Below are 9671 nucleotides of genomic sequence, written 5' to 3'. Positions count from 1 at the left end.
CTTCCCGGCACCTCTCCCTGCGGCCCCCATGCTGGCGGGTCCACCCCAGTGTCACCTTAGCAGACCCCAAGCGAGGGTAGTAGGGCAGCGAAACTGCTGTGCCCTGGAAGCTCTGAGCAGGCTCACCCGAGGGGAGGGGAGGGAGGAAACACCTCCTCCAGCCTCTCAGAGTCTGTGGTGGCTTTGCCCAGCTCTGCCTCCATCCAGGCCTGGCACGTCCTGGTCCCCTGGGAGCCTGGGCCCCGGCCTCCAGTGCCCACAGCTCAGCTCTTCCTAGAACCGTGGGCGGAGACAAGGAGGTGACCATCACTTTCCATCTTGTCCCCTATCCTGGGATCCGCCTGAAGATCCTGGGTGAGTCTTGGTGAAGTGCGTGGGACCCTGGGACAGGCTTGTGACAACCCTGTCTCTTGTCACACCTGCATCCATTCCTAAGGCCACAGCCCCTGCGCTTAAGTCCCTGCTACTGTCCTAGTCACCTCACCAGCAACACAAGGCTCTGCCCCTCACCTTGCCTCCAGCCCATCCCTAACAAGTGCTCCTGAGGCCGGAAGTCAGGAAGCTGGGCCTGTGCCCCCCTGCCCCCGGCTATTCCTGAGGTGGGGGGAAGGGCCCACTTGAAAGCCCTGTCGCTCAAGCATTGTTCGGCGCAGAGGGAACTTCCATTCTGCTTCAGGGCTCGTGAATCAGGGCTGCTCTCTGGGCTGGCGTTTAGCCTGACCGCTGCCAGACTTCGCCCTCTGCTCTCCCTGTGACTGGAAAGGCCACGTGCATGTGGGATGCCAACCGTGTCCGAGCCCCAGCCCTGCCTTTCAGTCTTGCAGGGACATTGACAGCCTGGGAGAAGCCCAAAGACCATCCCGGGGACAGGGAAGCTTTGGGACTTTGGCCAATGAATGGAATCTTCCCCTCCTCCTTGTCCTGGAGGTTGAGGGGAATGAGGTAGAAAACCCAGACAGCGCAAGCAAGAGAGCAGAGGAGGCTCGGCAGAGAGGTGGCCAGCTTCTCAGCTAGCCTGCTGTCCCCGGGGACACACAAGGCTGTCAGTGACCCTCAGAGCCAGCCTCTGAGCCTGGTGACCAGCCTCGGTGCTGGCCTTGGAGGACAGCTCCTCCCCTGCAGAGCCGGGAGATGAACCCCACTCCCACCCCACTCCAACACCCCCAAGCAACATGGTCCCACCCAGACCGCCATCTTCCCAAGCTCCGCTGCCAAGACGCTCTTTGACTGTGGGTTGGTACACTGTCCTCAGGAACCCCAGTCTGAGTGCCATCTTTGTTCCCTCCCACCCTTCAAGCCCCACAAATCACACAGGCAGCCAGCCTGGGGCAGAGGAAGTGGGATTTCAGTGTGCAGTGCCAGAGCACTCATCGGGGTGCACCCACGGGTGGTCCCTCCTCTCCCCAGACCCAGCACATACTGGTGGTATGGCTACTCGGGTTGTGACCCTTACCTGCTCAAAACTGTCTATGGCTCCCTATTGCCTTCCCATGTAACCACAGACTCCTTTCTTTGGCACTTAAGACCTTGTGTAATGTGGCCTCAACCAAGCTTTGCAGCTCCAGCTTCTACTTTCTCCTCTTCACAGGCAACAGAGACTGCTCCCTAGGCCCCAAATACACCCCTGCTTTTCTGGCTTTATGTTCTCACTTCGGCCATCCCCTCTGCCTGGAACCTCTCCCACCCTCACCCATCTCTCTCTGTCCAAGTCCTGCCCAGCCTTTGGGACTCAACTCAAATGTCCCTTCCTCCAGGAAGCCTTGTTCAGTCCCTCGACTCAATGCCTTCCCGCTTGGTGCTCCCACATGCCTTTGTTCCTGAAGACCTGCCTGCTCTTGAAGACCTCGAGTGTCATTTTGCGCTGGCACTGTTAGGTTTTTTTAAGCCCCTGGCTAGACTGGAAGCTCTGAAGGACCTTGCCCAGTCTCCCCTCTGCTCTGTGGCACCTCCAGGACTCTGCACGTAATAGGTGCCAGTAGCCATGGATCAGAACAGAAGTGGGTTGAGCACAGTCAAATTTATATATCATGCCGGGCACAGTGGCTCACACCTGTAATCCCAGCACTTTGGGAGGCTGAGGCAGGAGGATCACCTGAGGTCAGGAGTTTGAGGCCAGCCTGGCCAACATGGTGAAACCCCATCTCTACTAAAAATACAAAAATTAGAAGGGCATGATGGCGTGCGCCTGTAATCCCAGCTTCCTGTGAGGCTGAGGCAGGAGAATTACTTGAATCTGGAGGTGGAAGTTGCAGCGAGCCAAGATTGTGCCACTGCACTCCAGCCTGGGCAACAGAGACTCAAAAAAGAAAAAAAGAGAATTTATATCTCAGCAGATCATAAAGAAATCTCCAGGATGTGTGTGTGTGTGTTGTGAGCATCTGGCATGTGTATGTGAGTGCATGTGTGAGTGTGTGTGGGTGTGTTGTGATCATGTGTGAGCGTGAATAGATGTAGGTGTGTACGTGTGTTGTGAGTGTATGTGAGGGAGTGTTAGCATGTGTGTATGGGTGTGAGCATGTGTGTGTTGTGAGCATGTGTGAGCGTGAATGTGTGCATGTGTGTGAACGTGTGAGTGAGCATGTGTGACTGTGTGTATGTGTTGTGAGCTTATATGTGGGTGTGTGAGCATGTGTGCTAGTGTGTGTGTGTGTGAGTGTGTGTGAACTAGTGTGTGCAAGTGTGTGTTGTGAGCATATGTGAGCGTGACTGTGTGTGGGCATGTGAGTATGTGTGAACATGTGTGTGTGAGCTCGTGGAGCGTGTGTGAGAATGTGTGTTGTGAGCATGTGTGAGCATATGTGTGTGCACAAGTGTGTTTGTGAGCATGTGTGTGGGGTATGTGCAATAGTGTGTGTGAGCTGGAGGAGGGGCTGGGGAAGCCTGCACAGGCCCCTCTCTCCAACCCAAGGATTTGTACACAGCTCTTGGCACAGCCCAGCAGCGGAGATGCCAGCCTGGCAGGGAGCCCCTGAGGAAACATGGGCTGCTACAGAAGTCGTGCCAAGGATCCAGAGCGACCAAGGGCTCCAATCCATTTCTGTCACTCTGGAAGCCAGTTGGAGGCTGTGTCACAAAGCACCAGGCAACCAGGCGGAAGGAAGAGGCAGCCCCCCTCCGCCTCCTCACAGCCCGCGGCGGTTCTGCCCCCGGCCGGGTTGCTCACAAAGCCTGCGCTGCCCGCCCTGGGTCTGCTCCCCGCAGCCGGACAGAGTCAGCAGCCCGGAGTCGCCCTGGACCAGAGTTGTTGAGGAACGGCAGGAACATCCACAACCCCAGAGACGGCCCTTTCACAACTGAGGTCTGTTAGTGAATCATTAAAAACAAAAAAAATTAAAGCAAAAGCAATCATTAATTGTAGGAGCTGCTGCCCCGGAACAGCTGGGAAGCCCAGGCCCTTTCTCGTTTCTTTCTTTCATCCACATCTCATTTATCCTCTCAACTGCCCTGGACATCAGGGAGACTTTTCCATATTTTTAAAGTGACAAAACTGAGGCTCTAGGGATCAGTGGGGGGATGTAAGCCACAAATCCAAGATGGCACAACTGGGAAGTGGCAAAGCCCATCCCAAGCCCGGGGTTCACCCGGCGCACACAGGACATGGTTCTCGTCCCCATTGCCCTGGGGCCACCTGCCTTCCCCACACAGCTGCTCATCCTCATGGTAAGAGGCATCTGTCCTTGAGTGCTGTCAGGGCCCAGGAGGACCCAGGAGCTGGGACACAGACGCTAACCAGGGAGGGGAAGGGGCTTATCTCAAGCCCCCATCCTGCCCCCCATCCTAGGGGAGAGATGGAGAGCTGTCTCCATCCAGAGGCCGCAGGAAAGCAGCCTCATCGTATGCAAATGAAGGCGATGAATCCAGCCTGGAGTCAGCTTTGATTCCTGAGCCCCTCCCCGACAACAGCCTTGCATTTGGGGGCCAGGAGACTGGGGGGATCCTGCCCTGCCTGCCTGAGGGACAACTGTGGAGCTTGGCCACAGGCTTCTCAGGACAGCTGTCGGACCAGCATTCCTGCTGTGCTGATCAGCCTTCCTGTTGCATATGGGCTGGGGGGAGCAAGTCACGGCTGGCCAATGCGGGTCCGATGGGAATCCTGGGTCAGGGATATCAGTGACGCTGGGATGGTGAGAGAAGATTATGGTGTGAAGCAGACAACCCCCCACTGGGAGCCCACCAACCTCCCTCCCTTTCCCCGAGTCTACTCCTCATGTGCCAAAGAGACAAATTTGTGCCACCGTATTTGGCAGGAATGTTTCAGGGGTTCTGTAAGCATCTGATTCTAGCTTCACTTTAAAAATATATTTTAAAAATTATTTTGAAAACTGTAGTAAAAATAACAGACACTCTTGAATGCATTCCCTACCCAATTTGAACATGGGCACGGCCCCATCATAACTGGAGCTTCTGGTTCACTGAAGAGTGTTCCAGGGATGTAAGGTGAGCAGTTTCAAAGGCCCGCTGCCATTTGCAGCTACTTAATTGCATGCTCAGGATTTTCTGAACATGAACAATCAAAACCAGTTAGAAGGGCAGCCTCGTATCCATGAGTGTAACGGATATCCATTACATTATTTTATATCACTGAGAACAGCTTCTTTTTTCTCATTGGTTTACTTCATATTTATTTGTTTAGAAACAGAGTCTCGTTCTGTCACCCAGGCTGGAGTGCGGTGGCACAGTCTTAGCTCACTGCAACCTCCACCTCCCGGGTTCAAGCAGTTCTCTTGCCTCAGCCTCCGGCGCAGCTGCGATTACAGGCACTGTCACCACGCCCAGCTAATTTGTGTTTTTAGTAGGGACAAGATTTTGCCATGTTGGCCAGGCTGGTCTTGAACTCCAGACCTCAAGTAATCCACCTGTCTTGGCCACCACACCCAGATGGTTTACTTTATTTGTTTATTTAGAGATGGAGTTTCCCTCTTGTTGCCCAGGCTGGAGTACAATGGTGTGATCCCGGCTCACTGCAACATCCGCCTCCTGGGTTCAAGCAACTCTCCTGCCTCAGCCTACTGAGTAGCTGGGGTTACAGGCGCCTGCAACCACACCCGGCTAATTTTTGTGTTTTAGTAGAGACGGGGTTTCACCACGTTGGACAGGATGGTCTCAATCTCTTGATCTTTTGATCCGCCTGCAGGGGTGCAATCTTGGCTCAGTGCAACCTCCGCCTCCTGGGTTTTAACAATACTCTTGACTCAGCTTCCTGAATGGCTGCAATTACAGGCGCACACCACCACACCCAGCTAACTCTTTAATTCTTGTATTTTTAGTAGAGATGGGGTTTCACTATGTTGGCTAGGCTGGTCTTGAACTCCTGACCTAAGGTGATCCGCCCGCCTTGACCTCCCAAAATGCTGGGATTACAGGCATGAGCATCACGCCTGGCTTGAGCCACTGAACCCCATGGTTTTCTTTAAAATAAGTAAATATTAGTCTTGGCTACTTGGGAGGCTGAGGCAGGAGGATCCCTTGAGACCAGGAATTCAAGTTCAGTCTGGACAACATAGTAAATTCCTGTCTCTTAAAAAATTTTTTTTTTTAACAAAAATTAAGCTAAGTTATTATTATTGTTGTTGTTACTGTTTTTACACTCCAGGCTGGAGTGCAGTGGCGCGATCTCAGCTCACTGCAACCTCTGCCTCCCAGATTCAAGTGATTCTCCTGCCTCAGCCTCCTGAGTAGCTGGGATTATAGGCATGTGCCACCACGCCTGGCTAATTTTTGTATTTTTAGTAGAGACGGGGTTTCACTATGTTGGTCAGGCTGATCTCGAACTCCTGACCTTGTGATCCGACTGCCTCAGACTCCCAAAGTGCTGGAATTATAGGCATGAGCCACCATGCCTGGCCTTAAACTAAGTAATTATAAATTGGGGCAAAGCAGTGGTTGCACGGAATCTACATGGGAGAGGCCAAAGAGAGTTAGTCTGATGGCAGTTAGGGTTTAAAGTTGTGTCTGCATAAAATAGAGAAAGTTTTGATTTGGGGAAAGGAATTACTGGTGCTGGTGGGGTGCTACGCTGCGTATAAAACCCTGTTTTGTTGGTTTTGTGTATGGGATTATAGGTCGAATTTCATTTGGGAAAAGATTTGCACTACTCAAAATGTTTCTTTTCGGCAGGGAGTAGGACCACTGGACCATTGGGTTAGGTGGTCTCAAAGGCCCAGTCTAGTCTGCCAGGGGAGCCTGAGAATTTATGATCCATGATGACATGACTTCTCCATCTAGCTGTCTGTTCAACTGCCAGGCTCCTATGGAGAGAGGTGACAGATCATGTCCAGTAGGGTCTGGACTGAGCCGCCAGGGGCTAGGGACACAATCTCCTTCCCTTCCGGATACTCCCAGCCTAGCAGCTCTGTGGGGAGGAATTCTATCTCCATACCCAGGACTCAGTAGTGCTGAGGACACATTTTGCTGAATGCAGGAATCATCTCAGATTTTATGTCTTTGTAGTTCCAGGAAGATCTTAAGATTGCTTTTGTTTGTTTGTTTGTAGACGGGGTCTCTGCTCCGTCATACAGGCTGGAGTAGAGGGGTACCATCATAGCTCACTGCAGCCTCGACCTCTCCAGCTCAAACGATCTTCCTGCCTCAGCCTCCTAAGTAGCTGGGACGACAGCCACATACTGTTGGGGTGCCAGGCTAATTTTTTTCTTATCTTTAGTTGAGAGGAGGTCTCTCTATGTTGCCCAGGTTGGTCTCGAAGTCCTGGCCTCCCAAAGTGCTGGAATTACAGGCATGAGCCACCGTGCCCAACAATTGCTTTAACTTGAAATTGATCTGCCCAACTTTTCCGTCTGTTACTCCTCATCACTCACATGGACACTTCCTGGAATGGCAGGAATTGGAGATGTCTGGTGCAGTCCCGAAGCCCCATCTGCTCTTAGCAGTGTGGCCACTCTGCAGTCAGCCCCAGCTCCAGTTAGGGCATCCTGGAGCCCGTGGCCCCCTAGGAGCAGACTTCTGTCTTCTTTAGATGGAGCTGACACCCCCAGGGCTGGAAAATGGGTAATTTTCTTGTTCAGTCAAAACAGTCATAGCCTACATGAGAGCTGGGGAGCCACTGTGTGGATTCTAAATTCATTCCTGGGCTGGGCTCTTCCCAAGGTAATCTGGTACAAGAGTGTTCTAACCCCGCTCCTGACCCCTCCCCACATCTCCTCCCTTCATGAGTCTATTTCCTTGTCTGTGAAATGGGATTATGAGGCTGCTGTGAGACTTGACTTCTTGGGAAGTCAGTGCTCCTGTGTGGTTTGCGTGTGGGTGGGTGGTGGTGTTCCAGGTATGGATGGAACCCAGCAGTGCAGGTGGGGTAGAGGACGGGGCAGGTGAGACTCACATCAGCTGCCCTGCTGGGTGTTCAGTGGCATACTGGCGCCTTGATCGTCCTGGGTTAGTCCCTACCCACCTCCCTGCCTCCCTATGGCTCTGTATCCCCCAAAGTGCCACCTGGCCAATAGGAAGGGGCCTTTCAGCATTCCCTAGACTTCAGAGCAGCCAGAGTTCCACCTACCCCTCCACGGGCCTTTCTCAGGCACAGAGCTCTGCCTTTTGCTGTGCTGGGCACCGCTGCCTCCTTGCAATGGAGATTGGAGGGGAGAGTGAAACCCGGTGATCAGCCACTAGCCAAGCCCTTCTGTGTGCAGGACCAGGATGCCAGGCAAGGGCACCTGCTCCAGTCTGAATGGGGAGTCCTGGCTTCTGCTCCTGGAAACCACCAATCTGAGGGGGGACATATAGTCCTGGCTCGTTGGGATAGGAGAGAGCCAGGTCATGCCTTAGAGGACGCTACAACTGTGAGGGGACCCAGCCCCTGCCCGCAGGGTGCTCTCAGTCTAAGCCAGAAGCAGCCCCTGCCCTGGGGACCCTCCCATCTAGCAGAAGAGATATAGTTGCTGCCCTCAGGAACTTCCCAGTCTGATAAAAGAGGCACAGCTCTGGCCTTGGGAGGGTCCCACAACACGGAGCTTCTGATCTGCCAGCAAAGACACAGTCCTTGTCTCCAGGTGCCTCCACTGATAGAGGAGGCACAGTCCTGGTGAGAGGCCACAGGTCTAATGAGAAGTGGAGGCCCAGACGTCACTGTTACAGATTCCAGCTCACAATGTCAGCCCAGACCCACTGAGCTGAGTCACGGGAGGCCCTCCCTGAGCAGTGCAGAAGCTAGACAACTTGGGCAAGGTTCTTAACCTCTCTGGGCCTCAGTTTCCTCTCTTGTAAAATGCCAGCTGTTGTGAGGATTGGAGAGTAAAGGTCTTTTTTTTGTTTTGTTTTATTTTTATTTTTTGAGACGGAATCTCATTCTGTTCTCCAAACTGCAGTGCAATGACATGATATCGGCTCATTGCCGAGATCTATCTACTGTTCTAGGCCCAGAGCTTTATATGCATTATTTAACTTGACGCTTTGAAGTAGATAATTTTTTTTTTGAGACAGAGTCTCACTCTGTCCCCCAGGCTGGAGTACAGTGGTGCAATCTCGACTCAACTTCCACCTCCCAGGCTCAAGTGATTCTCCTACCTCCACCTCTTGAGTAGCTGGATTACAGGAATGCAATACCAAGCTCGGCTATTTTTTTTGAGATGGAGTTTTGCATTTGTTGCCCAGGCTGGAGTGAGATGGCGCGATGTGGGCTCACTGTAACCTCTGCCTCCCAGGTTCAAGTGATTCTCCTTCCTCAGCCTCCCGAATAGCTGGGATTACATGCACTAGCCAACATGCCCAGCTACTTTTTGTATTTTTAATAGAGATGGATTTTATCATGTTGGCCAGGCTGGTCTTGAACTCCTGACCTCATGATCCGCCCACTTCGGCTTCCCAAAGTGCTGGGATTACAGGTGTATGCCACCACATGCCAGCAATTTTTTTTTTCTTTAAAGTAGAGACAAGGTTTCACCTTGTTGGCTAGGCTGGTCTCAAACTCTTGACCTCAAGTGGTCATTTTGGGAGGCCCACCTTGGCCTCCCAAAGTGCTGAGATTACAGGCCTGAGCTACCGCGCCTGGCGGGGAGTAAAGGTTTATAGAGTGAACGGGACACAGCGAGGGTGAAATAACTGTAGCTGTTGTTACTATGGGAAAGGGAGACAGAGGGAGTAAGGTGGCGGGTGGGGGTGTGTGGGGGTGTGGTGGGGGCCGGGAGTTTTCTGGAAGCATTTGTACATCTGTGCCTGAGTGTGCAAAGGGGCAGGTGCAGGTGGCTGTGTCCTCTGTCCTCGGTGGGGTGACCGATGGCAGGGCAGGACCGTCCTAGGCCGGCCTGGAGTGGACCATTGTCTTGGCCAATGAGGTCTGGCTTCCCCGCAGGGGCAGCTCCATCTGCTTTTATTTTCCCACAGCAGCCTTGGGATTTTCCACCCACCCCAGGCCTCACACCTTAAAGAACCTGGGTGGGACGGGCTCCTCAGAGGCCCCACCCATCCAGAGGCCCCACCCATCCAGAGGCCCCCAGCTTTCTGCTCTCCTCGCCCAGTATTCCCCGCTCACCTCCTGAGCTGATTCCTACCTCCTGCTACGTTGCAGGCACTTGCAGCCCTCTTCCTCCTCTCTAGGCCATTTATGGGGTGGGGGAAGCAAGCCTCAGTCCCCATATTTCTCAGAATGCATTATCTTGGTACCCAGACCATTTAGCTCTGGCAGAGGCTGGTGTGGAATGGACAGACTCCTGGAGTCAGGC

Source organism: Aotus nancymaae, unplaced genomic scaffold, assembly GCF_030222135.1.
Source record: "Aotus nancymaae isolate 86718 unplaced genomic scaffold, 86718_ANA_hifiasm-v0.15.2.pri h1tg000053l, whole genome shotgun sequence".
Taxonomy (NCBI): Eukaryota; Metazoa; Chordata; class Mammalia; order Primates; family Aotidae; genus Aotus; species Aotus nancymaae.
The sequence above is the reverse complement of the archived record's forward strand: the minus strand, read 5'-3'. Positions refer to the sequence as shown.